The sequence below is a fragment of the Muntiacus reevesi genome, chromosome 6, assembly GCF_963930625.1.
Source record: "Muntiacus reevesi chromosome 6, mMunRee1.1, whole genome shotgun sequence".
Taxonomy (NCBI): Eukaryota; Metazoa; Chordata; class Mammalia; order Artiodactyla; family Cervidae; genus Muntiacus; species Muntiacus reevesi.
The window spans coordinates 97,034,145-97,048,396 of record NC_089254.1 but is presented as its reverse complement, the minus strand read 5'-3'; the positions used below and the strand labels follow the sequence as shown (position 1 = coordinate 97,048,396).

The following is a 14,252-nucleotide window of genomic DNA, read 5'->3' as shown; positions in this document are numbered from 1 at the left end:
TGCTAGTGGTAAAGAACCCATCTGCCAATGCAGGAGAGACATAAGAGATCTGGGTTCTCAGAATTGAAAGAGACATGTGTAACCCAATGTTCATCACAGCATTGTTTACAATAGCTAGGACATGGAAGCAACCTAGATGTTCATTGGCTGATGAATGGATAAGAAAGCTGTGGTGCATAGACACGATGGAATATTACTCAGCTATTAAAAAGAATGCACTTGAGTCAGTTCTAATGAGGTGGATGAAACTAGAGCCTATTATACAGAGTGAAGTAAGTCAGAAAGAAAAACACCAATACAGTATATTAACACATATATATGGAATTTAAAATGATGGTAACGATGATCCTATATGCGAGACAGCAAAAGAGACACAGATGTGAAGAACAGACTTTCAGACTCTGTGGGAGAAGGCGAGGGTGGGATGATTTGAGAGAATAGCATTGAAACATGTATATTATCATATGTGAAATGAATCGCCAGTCCAGGTTTGATGCATGAGACAGGGCGCTCAGGGCTGGTGCACTAGGATGACCCAGGGGAATTGGATGGTGAGGGAGGTGGAAGAGGGGTTCAGGATGGGGAACACATGTACATCCATGGCTGATTCATGTCAATGTATGGCAAAACCACTACAATATTATAAAGTAGTTAGCCTCCAATTAAAATAAATAAATTAATTAAAAAACAAAAAGAGATCTGGGTTGTGTCCCTGGGTCGAGAAGATCCCCTGGAGGAGGGCATGGCAACCCACTCCAGTATTCTTGCCTGGAGAATCCCCACAGACAGGAGCCTAATGGCGTCCATGAGGTCCCAAAGAGTTGGACAGAACTGAGCAACTAAGCACAGTACATTGTTATACATGAGCCTGGAGGAGACACTTTTTTCTAATCTACCCAAAGGTACAAATTAACAGTGGCCCTCTGCTCTTGGATTTGGGAGCTGGGAGCAGAAGTGCTTTAGGAAGGCTTATCTTCAGGCAGTATACCAAAGTCCAGTTTAGACCTACCACTCGTTTGACTATTCAGCAATTACCAAGCCGCTGCTGTATCCAGGCCCTTGGGAGTGGGGGCTAGGGGGTGGGGATCTGATGTGGGTAAGGCCACATAGCCTCTGTCCTCAAGAAGCTCAGGGTCCAATGAGGAAGATGGATGAATAGTGAAAACAGTGAAATAAGTGTGGTGAGGAGGGTTGGGGCCTTGAGGATTCAGAAAACATTTCACAATGGAAGTAGCACTTTGACCTGAAACTTGAGAGATGTGTAGTTTGCCAGGCACAGGAGAAGGGACCAGTGTGTGCTTAGCCTCTGAGGCATGACTGTGTGCCTCTTGTTTGGGGAGTAATTACTGTCCTGGGGTATGGGCTGGGTCACTGTGTGTCTGGTTAGACTGAGAACAGATTGTAAGTGGGCCTACATGCCAGACTGAGGAAATTGTCTAACATATATTTGGGGCACCTACAGGGAACTTGTAGATGTGGCCACCTTTGTATTTCAGAAAAATACAGGATAAAGGGCGGGTCTGGGTTCAGAGAGATTATCCAAGAAGCTGTTGCAGAAATCCCAGACAGACATCAAAAGACAGACAGAGAGACAGACACATATATCCCCTTTATGAATAGCAAGCTTGTCGTGGCGAAGGGACTTGTATAACTCAATGAAGCTATGAGCCATGCCCTGCAGGGCCACCCAAGAGGGACTGGTAACAGTGCAGAGTTCTGACAAAATGCAGTTCACTGGAGGAGGGAATGGCAAGCCACTCCAGTATTCTTGCCATGAGAACCCCATGAAGATTGGCAAAAAGATGGTACCGGAAGATGAGCCCCCCAGGTTGGAAGTTGTCCGGTATGCTTATTAGGGAAGAGCAGAGGGCAATTACAAACAGTTCCAAAAAGAATGAAGTGGCTGGGCCAAAGCAGACACGATGTTCAGTTGTGGATGTGTCTGTTGGTGAGAGTAAAGTCTGATGCTGTAAAGAACAATATTGCGTAGGAACCTGGAATGGTAGGTCCATGAATCAAGGTAAGTTGGACGTGGTCAAGCAGGAGATGGCAAGAGTGAACATCAACATTTTAGGAATCAGTAAAGTAAAATGGACAGGAATGGGTAAATTTAATTCAGATGACCATTATATCTACTACTATAGGGAAGAATCCCTTAGAAAAAGTGGAGTAGCCCTCATAGTCAACAAAAGAGTCTGAAATGCAGGACTTGGGTACAATCTCAAACCAACAGAATGATCTCAGTTCATTTCCAGGGCAAACCATTCAGTATCACAGTAATCCAAGTCTATGCCCCAACCACTAATGCTGAAGCAGCTGAAGTTGACCAGTTCTATGAAGACCTACAAGACCTTCTAGAACTAACACCAGAAAAAGGGGTCCTTTTCATCATAGGGGACTGGAATGCAAAGTACTCAAGAGATACCTGGAATAACAGGTAAGTTTGGCCTTGAAGTACAAAATGAAACAGAGCAAAGGCTAACAGAGTTTTTTCAAGAGAATGCACTGGTCACAGCAAATACCTTCTTCCAGCAACACAAGAGACGTCTCTACACACGGACATCACCAAATGGTCAGTACCAATATCAGATTGATTATATTCTTTGCAGCCGAAGATGAAGAAGCTCTATACAGTCAGCAAAAACAAGACCTGGAGCCAACTGTGGCTCAGATCATGAACTCCTCATTGCAAAATTCAGACTTAAATTGAAGCAAGTAGGGAAAACCACTAGACCATTCAGGTATGACCTAAATAAAATCCCTTATGATTATACAGTGGAAGTGACAAACAGATTCAAGGGATTAGATCTGATAGAAAGAGTGCCTGAAGAGCTGTGGATGGAGGTTCGTGACATTGTACAGGAGACAGGGATCAAGGTCATCCTCAAGAAAAAGAAATGCAAAAAGGCAAAATGGTTGTCTGAGGAGGCCTCACAAATAGCTGAGAAAAGAAGAGAAGGTAAAGGGAAAAGAAAAAGGGAAAGATACATCCAACTGAATGCAGAATTCCAGAGAAAAGCAAGGAGCAATAAGAAAGCCTCCTTAAGTGAACAGTACAATGAATTAGAGGACAACACTTGAGTGGGAAAGACTAGAGATCTCTTCAAGAAAATTGGAGATATCAAGGGAACATTTCGTGCAAGGATGGGCATGATAAAGGACAGAAACAGCAAGGAGCTAACAGAGGCAGAAGAGATTAAAAAGAGGTGGCAAGAATACACAGAACTGTACAAAAATGTCTTAAAGACCCAGATAACCCCGATGGTGTGGTCACTCACCTAGAGCCAGACATCCTGGAGTGTGAAGTCATGTGGGCCTTAGGAAGCATTACTACCAACAAAGTTAGTGGAGGTGATGGAATTCCAGCTGAGCTATTTCAAATCATAAAAGATGATGCTGTTAAAGTGCTGCACTCAATATGCCAGCAAATTTGGAAAACTCAGCAGTGGCTTCAGAACTGGAAAAGATCAGTTTTCATTTCCAGTCCCAAAGAAGGCAATGCCAAAGAATGTTCAAAGTACCACACAATTGCACTCATTTCACAAGCTAGCAAGATTATGCTCCAAATCCTTCAAGTTAGCCTTCACATAGCAGTATGTGAACTGAGAACGTCCAGATATACAAGCTGGGTTTAGAAAAGGCAAAGGAACCAGAGAGATGCTCTTGATACCGTTTTCCCCTTGGGTCCCCACAGAGATAACATTACTTAATAGATTGAACACTTTCTTAGATTTTTTTTCTCCCATTTTTGATCTCTGTTCTTGACACTTCCCTCACAGTACACCCTGCAGTGAGCTTCACAGACTTGGACTGGTTTATCCAACAGGCACTGAAGATGATAGCAGTATGTGGGGGTCTATGGGATTCTCAAGGGTCCCGAAAAATTTTGAGACCTGAAAAATGTTCTCCGATCCAAAATATGAACAACAGCAGCAACAACCAAATCTTTTCCAGCAAAAACATTTATTTCAGGAATTCCTGGTGATCCAGTGGTTAGGACTTCGTGCTTCTATTTCAGGGGGCAGCTAAGATCCTGAGTGCTGTGGCAAGTACAAAAAAAAAAAGAAAAAATTATTTCAAAAGCAAAGTTATATAATTCATTTCAAACATTTAAATGGAAATAGTTTAATGTAGGATGTTGTGTGCATCCTAATATGTTTGATGTGAGCAGAACATGTCCATCCAAAATGGTCAGAGCCTGGGACATAGATTTGAATCAGCCCTGGATGGGACTGTTGTGATGAGGGTTTGAAAAGCACATACCCATCAACTTAGATGCATCGTATTAGATGCTTCAACTTAGACAGCATCATATCAAGTCATACAACAGAAAGTAATTCTGGGCAGCAGTGGATGTAAAGGGGATGGCAATGCCCCCCCCCCCTTTTTTAAAACACATTTTTAGTTCATTTGGCCCTGTCTTAGAATAGGTGTTTGCAAGTCAATTTTAAAACCAAACATTCTCTTATCAATAGATGAAAAAATTTTATTATCCTAAAATAGGATGTGCCGGGAGCCAACACACGAGACCCTACCCATGACAAGGCCATGGGGGAGAAAAGCAGTGGATGTAAAGGGGATGGCAATGACCCCGCCCCCTTTTTTAAAACACATTTTTAGTTCATTTGGGCCTGTCTTAGAATAGGTGTTTGCAAGTCAATTTTAAAATCAAATATTCTCTTATCAATAGATGAAAAAATTTTATTATCCTAAAATAGGATGGACTTGACTGGTCTCTGATAGCTCATTAATTCCCCAAAGAAGGGCTGTGTGGTCACTGTTTTATAACATTATTAGCTGTCTTTCATTTTAACACGTCTATAAATAGTAAATCCATGCAGTTGGTTACCTTGCCTCATCTTTCATTTTACATCAGGTTTGCTTTGGAAACTATACCAGGAAGTTGCCTTGCTCAAAGCTAGACATTCTGCAGGAACTTCCTCAAGAATTTTTTTTTTTTTCTCCCATGGTTGAGATGGGTGTTTGGTTACACACACTTTAAAGTCCAGGCTAACGTACTTGTGACCAAGCGCCAAGTTGGGGTTGGGGTGACCTAGACGATTGGGTTCCAGGGCCCTCCAGGGCTGCCTCCAATTTTATCTTTGCTCCTTGATACAATTTGCTTTGAAAAAGAGAAGAAGGGGAACAAAGTGTTTCCTGTACTAAATGATTGAAAACCAGGATTCTGTGGCCTGGAATGGTCTCTGTGTTTGGGAAGGATATTTTATGTTGAGAGAACTTCCTTTGTGATTATATATATATATATATATATACACACACACATATATAGATTATATATATATATAATTTATTTTATTGAAGTATAGTTAATTTCTGCTGTACAGCAAAGTGATTCAGTTGTACGTATATACATTCTTTTTCTTATTCTTTATTTTTTACTATGGTTTATCACAGGATATTGAATATAGTTCCCTGTGCTATATGGTAGGAACTTGTTTATATATTCTATATATAAGAGTTTGCATCTGCTAATCCCAAACTCCCAATCCATCCCTCCCCAGCCCCCCTTGTGATTCTGATTGGCCCCTCTAACTGCCCCTCCATCTCTGGCTTTGAACTTGGGGCTTTCATTTCTGCTTCATCCACTCTGAGAATCATGGTCCTAACAACACTTGTGTCTGCTGTCTCCTAACTTCCCAGCAGAGATGAGTTCTTTGGTTCTTCCTATGTGTGGCTTTGTCAGTATCCCTTTTCACAAAACAATGTTAGTTGTTAGTTGCTTATGGGGCTTGAACACCTAGACCTTCCCCTGAGCAACACTTGGTTTATGGAGGAGCTTCAGTTCAGTTCAGTTCAGTCCAGTGGCTCAGTCGTGTCTGACTCTTTGTGACCCCATAGACTGCAGCACGCCAGGCTTCTCTGTCCATGACCAACTCCTGGAGCTTGCTCAAACTCATGTCCATTGAGTCAGTGATGCCATCCAACCATATCATCCTCTGCTGTTCCCTTCTCCTGCCTTCAGTCTTTCTCAGCATCATGGTCTTTTTCAATGAGTCAGTTCTTTGCATCAGATGGCCACAGTATTGGAACTTCAGCATCAGTCCTTCCAATGAATATTCAGGACTGATTTCCTTTAGGATGGACTGGTTTGATCTCCTGGCAGCCCAAGGGACTCTTAGGAGTCTTTTCCTATACTGCAGTTCAAAAGCATCAGCTCTTCAGTGCTCAGCTTTCTTTATAGTTCAGCTCTCACATTCATGCATGACTACTGGAAAAAACATAGCCTTGACTAGATGGACCTATGTTGGCAAAGTAATATGTTGGCAAAGTCTGCTTTTTAATATGCTGTCTAAATGGAGGAGCTTAACTTCACCCAATGTCATTCAGTTATGGGTGTATGGTTTGGAGAGAATGAGGAGTACCCTAGTAAGAAAAATGGAGAACTACATAGAGTCCAATTTGAGATCATATGGTAGAGTTGATAAAAGGAACAATGTGACCAAGGCCTGGAGTCCACTATTTGGATCATTTCCAAGCAGTTACTGGGGTGACGCATTCAGCTTGCTCTTAATCCACAGTTGCACTAGAGGTTGGTGATACTGTGGCCAGGGCAGAGGTGCGTTTAACAAAAAAGACTTCTGCTTGGCTAAGTCCATTTTCCTCCTTGGTCCTGGATTTCATTATTTCCCATCTTCTCAGAGTATATTTCTGAATTTTCATCCATAGGGAACTTTTCCAGTTATCATTTTGTTTTTGATTTCTAGCTTAATTCAATTGTAATCTGCAAACATACTTAGATGACTTTAATTTTTTTATTTGTTAAGAACCTTTATATGGCCATGGAGAAGGAAACGGCAATCCACTCCAGTATTCTTGCATGGAGAATCCCATGGACAGAGGAACCTGGCAGGCTACAGTCCACAGGGTCTCAAGAGCTGACACGACTTAGCGACTAAACCAACCACCATCATATGGCCAACTCTTATGAATGTTTGATGCTACTTGAAAAGTCTGTTTTGTGTAGTTGTGGGGATTTCAGGATTCTGCCTTAAGTTGATTAGATTAAGAATGCTAATGGAAAAAAAAAAGCGTGCTAATTGTGAATAGCTCACATCTTCTATCTTAAATATAGCGGTGTGTTCATGTCATTCCCAAACTGCCGATCTACCTCTCCCCTACCCTGTAATGGTACGTTCTTTCCCTAAGTTGGTGAGCCTGTTTCTGTTTTGTAAATTTCTAAATAAGTTCATTTGTGTCATTTTTTTTAGATTCCACATATAAGCCATATCATGATATTTGTCTTAGAGTGAATATAATTTTAAAAAAATCTGTGTCAGACAACTTCAGTATCTGCCCACTCTTGATCTATTTCTACTCTCTATTATTTCTGCTGGTTTTCATTCGTGTTGTTGTATTTCCTTGTGTATTTTTTATTGTATGAAAAATTATAATTGCCCACGATTGTTTGTAGAAATAAGTTGAGACCTGGGATGACCTAGGATGGCACATGATTTTTTTAATTTTTTTGGTTGCTTTAATCAGGCGCTTGTGGGTACAACAATATGCCCTTATGTCAGTCCATGCTTAGTAATTGTGATGATTTATAGCTGACTTGTAGACTTCGTTCAGGTCAGCTTATTTTGGTCACCTTTCCTTCAATGGGGCAGCTCTTTAGAAATTTTTTTCCTAAAGGAAATAGTCAGAGGTGAGTGTACATACACATGCACAAAATGTATGTGCAAGATTCTCCATCTCAACATTACAATATTTATGAAAATAAAAGCTTAGAAGCGGCTTATAATGAATAAAATGTTAAACACTTTTTAAAATTGATATCTTTGAATAACATTTATTAGTCGGGAAAACACTTGCTATATAATACAAAGCAGAAGAAGCAGGATATAAAACTGTATATTCCAGTATCACTCCAGTTTTGTAAGACCTAATATACAAAGAAAAAAGTTCAAAAAGCACCCTACCAAGATGTTAGCAGTGAAGTGAACGTCGCTCAGTCATGTCTGACTCTTTGTGACCCCATGGACTATACAGTTCATGAAATTCTCCAGGCCAGAATACAGGAGTGGGTAGCCTTTCCCTTCTCCAGGGGATCTTCCCAACCCAGGGATTGAACCCAGGTCTCCTGCTTTGCAGGCGGATTCTTTACCAGCTGAGCCACCAGGGAAGCCCAAGATGTTAGCAGTAGTCATATCTAAAATTAAAAGAAAATTATTATTTTCTTATTCACATTATTTTATGTTGTTCAAATCCTCTATAAGGAATGTATAAAGTATTACTGTTAAATCAGGAAATAAAATCAAGTTATTACATTTTTTAAAATAGTAGTTCACAGGAAAGCAATGCAGTCCCAATGGAGTAGATAGACATAGTTTGCAACATCTGTCTGATTGCTTGGGGAAAACTTCAATGTCAGGAAATCTTTCCCATTTAAAAAATAATCTTTTACTGAAATTTCAAGTTGCATATGCTACAGAGAACTGCTTACTGATAGTCTCTGTGCTTGAGGTGCCCAAGGTATATAACAAGAAGTGCAGACACATCCAAGAAGAAGACAGGAAATGAGACTCAGAAAAGAACACCAGCAGCAACATAGAATCTCAGTGTTGGAAAGGCACCTACAGGCCTCCTGGCCCAATCCTTCACCCATAAGAATTCTCTCCTACAAAAAAGTAGTAGGTTACAGTTTGGTATTGCAGTGTTTGACCTCTCAAGGTTATTACTTGGACTTCACTAAAATGTGTCAAGTGACAGGTTTATTACTAACTTTGAAGGCAGCCATTTCCAAGGTGGGTTAGCTCCAGCTGGAAGAAAGTTAGTGAGTTACTAGCCTGGAGCCCAGAAGGGCGTGCTAAGGTGAGGTTAATCAGCAATGGAGGGAGAGCCTGTTTGACTCCTAGCCTCTCTGATTGGCAGTGTCTGGCTCCCTTCGGTTTCCAGTCTGACCATTTGTGCAAAACGCTTCTGTTGGCGAAACAGAGCTTGTGGTCGGCTTCATCCTTTGTTTAATAAACAGAGATGTGTGTTCCCAAAAAGTAATTTTAAGCTAAGGTTTTTGGGAAATAAGCTGCATGTTTGTAATAAACAGCCTTTTTTTTTTTTTTTTTCCAGTTTTGTCTACATGAAACTAAAAAGGACCAGGTAGTATTCAGCTGAGTGAGAGGTTGTTGGCCCTCTCATTCCAACATCTGACTTCTCTCCTCCATGGCCTTGCAGCCTCTTCTGTGATGTTCCATCACTCTTTTTCTCTCTCATTTTCTCATCTCTCCTGCCCAGGCTGCCCAGAACCTCTTAGGGTCAGCAAAACCAACCCTGAGTCAGGAGTCCTGGATTCCAGTTTTCATGTTGTCACTTCCTGTGGGACTTTGGGGGAGTCACATCACCTTGCTGATGATGTTACCCGAGAGAGATGGTGGGTGTGGGTGTCCGTCTGGGAGGGAAATCCATGGAAATGGAAAATTCAAGCCTGGGGGAAAGTTCAAGGAAATGCTGCCTTGAATCCAATGTGGGAAGACCTTTGTCTGGGGTCCTCAGGACTCCCCAGAGGGAATAGAGGGATTTTGCTCCATACGGTGCCTACGCAAAGGAATGGCAAGCCCTGTGAGAAACAAACTGGGAAGTTGTGGGGCTGAAGCGAAAACCTTGTGTCAGGAGCCCTGGCTTCTGCACCCCTGTGTCCCCGAGTAGCTCTGTGACCTTAAGCAAACCCCTCACCTCCCTGGGCTTGTTTGCTTATCTTTAAAGTAACGGGATTGGTTTAGATCTTTAAGTTTTCTTCCAGCAGCATGATTCTATGACTCTGTGCTCAATATTGTATATTAAATAGAGAAAGAGAAATGAGCTAGTAAGGTTTTTTTTTTTGTTTTTTTTTTTAAAGAAAGTAGAGTTAGAAATTATGCTGGGAAGAAGCTCCCTAAGAGAATTTATTTGTAAAAAAAACGATTTTTCTTTTAAAAAAACTTCTGCTTATTTTTAATTGAAGGATCATTGCTTTACAATATTGTCAGTTTCCGCCATATATCAACATGAATCAGCCACCGGTATACGTATGTCATCTCCCTCTTGATATTTATTTATTTATTTTTGGCTGCACTGGACCTTCCTTGCTGCACGCAGGCTTTCTCTAGCTGCAGTGAGCAGAGGCTACTCCTCATCATTTTTCAAGGGATTCTCATTGTGCTGGCTTCTCTTGTTGCGGTTCTCAGGCTCTGGAGCGCAGGCTCAGTAGGTGCGTGGATTTAGCTGCTCTGCGGCATGTGGGATCTTCTCAGACCGGGGATTGAACCCATGCCCCCTGCACTGACAGACAGATTCTTAACCACTAGACCACCAGGAAAACCCCCTACTAGAATTTAGAGTAAATATTATTACAGAAAAGGTGAGTCACTGGGGAAATGCTCCCCAGTGAAAAAGCTAGAGATGCAACAGGTAAAGTCTGTCCATGACAAACTTAGAGGCAGTATGTTCTCTTTGTGATGAAATTTTATTTTCCTAAATCTCACTCAAGTCAGACTGTGACTTGAAGACAAGAATGAAAGGGCTGTAAAGTAGCTCTGCTCTGGAGAGAAGGGAAACGGAGTCAAGACCGAGGCATGCTGAGGTGGAGAAAAGAGGAACCAGAGGGTGCCATGATGGAGGGTCTTCTCGGGAACAAGGTGGTCATGGGCTGAGGGTGGGAAAGGCAGTGAGATGGGATGGAGGGGAAAGAAAAACGTTGCTGTCCCTGAGAGCACCGGGAAGGCTCTTACTCAGGGCATGATCTAGAGGATGGAAAGCTATAGAACAACAGTGAGGGCTCAGTGGACACTGGATGGCACCAGTACATCCTGAGACCCATCACTGGAGCAGGTCCAAGGCCCAGTGGGAGCAGAAATGCTCACGGCAGGGGACGGTCCTGCCTCCAGCCAGCACACGTAATATGGTTATTGGTGTGCTGATAACATAGACTCATGAATGTTGCTGTCAACAGACTGTGCGTGTTGTTATGTGTGTGAAGCTGAATGTCATTTCCTCTCTTTTGAACAACTTCAAATCATTCTCTTTCCATCTCCAGCACTTTCTCTGTTAGAACCTGTTGCGAAGGCTCCTGGATGGTAGGTTCAGTGCCTGGCCTGAAGTGGACAAGTGCTAGGTAAGTGAATGGTAAAATCAGTTCTTTGAATGAAGGTGATCAGGCCAGGTTTCAGTTCAGAGAGATCAGATATTGTTTTAGAAAACTCAGGTTGCTACTGTTGCAGCTGACCTATTTTTGGAATTTCTGGCATAAATTTCATGCAAGCATTTTGACTTTTCTCCACTTAACCCGTTTTCATTTTTTTAAAGATGTGATTAACATTTAAAAAAAATATTTGTTTTTAATTAAGGGATGATTGCTTTGGTTTCTGCCATACATCAACACCCTTTTCATTTTTTAAATTATGATATCCTGTAAATTGATCTAGTAGAGCTGAACATGTGGTTGTGCCCAGTGTCATCCTAATCCCAGGTCCAGGGCTATGAGAACAAAGGAGGCCCTTTGTTTAAGGTCTGCCTTGAAGGTGTATGAGGTGAATGCTCCCCCCTTCAGCTTCTCAGGAGCCATTTTACAGGCAGTCTGTAGGGCATGAAAGTGTCTTACTAGAAGCCTTCATGGACGAGTATGTAGTGGCCGCAGCTGGCATTGTGGCCCAGACTTTCTAGAGAGGACAGTGGTATTAAACACTCAATGTCAGAAACAATGTTCATTTGGATAATATAGGGGATGATTATTTGCTGTAAGTGGTAAAAGATCTACCAGCCAACGCAGGAAACACAAGACATGCGGGTGTGACTCCTGGGTCAGGAAGATCCCCTCATAGGAAATGGCAGCCCACTCCAGTGTTCTTGTCTGGTAAATCCCATGGACAGAAGAGTGTGGTGGGCAAGAGTCCATGCGGTCACAAAGAGTTGGACATGACTGAGCACTCACGCCTTTGCCCTTAATAAGGTTCAGTTCAGTTCAGTCGCTCAGTCGTGTCCGACTCTGCGACCCCATGGAGCACAGCACGCCAGGCCTCCCTGTCCATCACCAACTCCCAGAGTTTACTCAAACTTATGTCCATTGGGTCAGTGATGCCATCCAACCATCTCCTCCTCTGTCGTCCCCTTCTCCTCCCGCCTTCAATCTTTCCCATCATCATGGTCTTTTCCAGTGAGTCAGTTCTTTGCATCAGGTGGCCAAAGTATTGGAGTTTCAGCTTCAGCATCAGTAAGGAACTACTTAGTAAGGTAGTTTCTCTCAAGACTTAATGCCAAATTTAACTGTTATTTGGGATTTTAAATACATATATATTTAAAATATTAAACTTCTTTTCTTTTTTCTTATTTATTTTTATTGTAGTATAGTTGATTTACAATATTGTTCATTCTTGTTGTATGGCAAAGTGACTTAGTTATATTCTTTTCCATAATAGTTTATCATAAGATTTTTTAAATTGGAGGATAAGTGCTTTACAATATTGTCTTGGTTTCTGCTGTACAAAATCGTGAGTCGGCTATCAGCATATATATATATATTTCCTCCCTCTTGAACCTCCAGGCCCATGCCAATTTCCAGCCCTTTATACTCTTAGAAATTACTGAGAGCCCCAAGGAGATCTGACTTATGTGGATTCTACCAACTTGATACTTATCATACTAGAAATTAAAACTGAGAAAGTATATTAAATTTAAGTATATTAATTTAATATACTTAAAAAGTATATTAAGTCATCTGAAATAATATTGACCTGTTATATGTTGATATAAGTATATATTTTAAGGAAAATAACTATATTTCCCAAAGCAAACAATTTATGGAGAAGAGAGACATTGTTTTATTTTTGCAAATCTCTTTAAGGCCTGACGATACAAGACAGTTTTCGTCTTTTGCATCTGTTTTTTCATTTAATCTGTTGCTATTTGTTATTTTTGAGTATATTAAAAAAGTCTGGCCTCACTTAGATTTTGTAGTTTTAAAAAGAGGGGAAATGTTTTACCAGATTTTTTAGAGAGCTGTGGATATTTTTCTTTGATACTACACCAAAACTTAACAAATAGTAATTTTTAAAAGCTTAGTTGCAATGTGGGATCTGAAACCAAATCAGTGACTTTTTCATTAAAACCTACTGGCTAATCATTCATTTTCGATGAATCATTTGCCTGTTCATGATTTTATAACATCACCCTGTAGTCATTTGGAAAATATTGGTACATTCAGTTACGCAGATCTTCCAATGTTGTCACATTTCATGATATGATACACTAAGAGAAGATCATGTTTATTAATATCTTCACAGAATTAGCCCCATCAGAAAAGTTTTTAGTCTTAGGAAGCTGTCAAATCTTGGTGGCAGCTAAAAGTTTTCTAAAATTGTATCTTTATCATTGGCAACACATACTGTCAGTTGTTTTCCTTTGAAGTGACAGAATCATTTGGATCCTTTTTTGAGAAAATGCCTGCCAAATGCCAAAATCTGTCAGCTGCTCTTTCAAGTAAAAAATGCTGTGAAAATAGCAGCTAATTCAGCCTGCAAGTAAAATAATTGCTTTTCTTCTTTATGCCGTAGAAGTGCATTTTGTCTACTTTCCATACTGTCATACAGGATATTGAAAATAAAAAACATTTCCTCTTTGGCTCTTCCAGTCTCATAACTGGTCCACCCAATGCTATTTCTCCCTCCTCTTCAATCCACCCTGTCATTAACAATGTATTTTCAAAGCTTCACACCTATCTAGGCCTTCTTGTTGCTCTTGGGACAAAGACACCATCCGCTTTTAGATTATTATTTATTTATTTGGCTGCACCAGGCATGCAGATCTTCGTTCTTTGTTGCAGCATGTGGGGTCTAGTTCCCTGACCAGGGATCAAACCTGGGCCCCTGCACTGGGAGTCTTAGTCCCTGGACTACCAGGGAAGTTCCAAAGACACCATCTTTAACACGGGTCCTGAATTTCCTTGTCCTTCCCACTTCCCCAGCCTCATCTCACAGACCTCCTTCTCCCTACACTGTGTATTCTGCCTTCTCTCCCCAAGAACGCCTTCCCTGAGCCGAGGCTGGGTCTGGTTATGCAGCTCAGACAGCGTGTACCCTCCTTCAGGGTGTTCATCCCAGTATTTGACACTGTTGGTCCCTGTGGTTATTCGAAGATTTGATGACTGAGGTGACAGTGTCTCAGCTCTGGAGCCGTCGTCTGGTTCAAGTCCTTTCTTTATCACGTACTAGCTGAGTGACCTTGGATAGGCCCCCCTCTCTGCCTCAGTTTCTGAATCTGTAGAA

The 14,252-nt window shown here is 41.3% G+C and overlaps 1 protein-coding gene across 2 annotated transcripts in view; it reads left to right on the top strand.

Annotated features, from left to right (window-relative positions):
* The window catches only part of ATP6V0A4 (ATPase H+ transporting V0 subunit a4), a 66,639-nt gene that overhangs the window by 935 nt on the left and 51,452 nt on the right, over positions 1 to 14,252 (top strand). The window contains exon 2 of one of the 2 annotated variants that reach the window (XM_065939150.1): positions 11,030 to 11,107. The gene's annotated coding sequence lies outside the window, so the exon portion shown is untranslated. Of the gene's footprint in view, positions 1 to 10,962; positions 11,108 to 14,252 lie in introns of those variants that run through there. The other variant, XM_065939149.1, reaches the window with a different exon arrangement.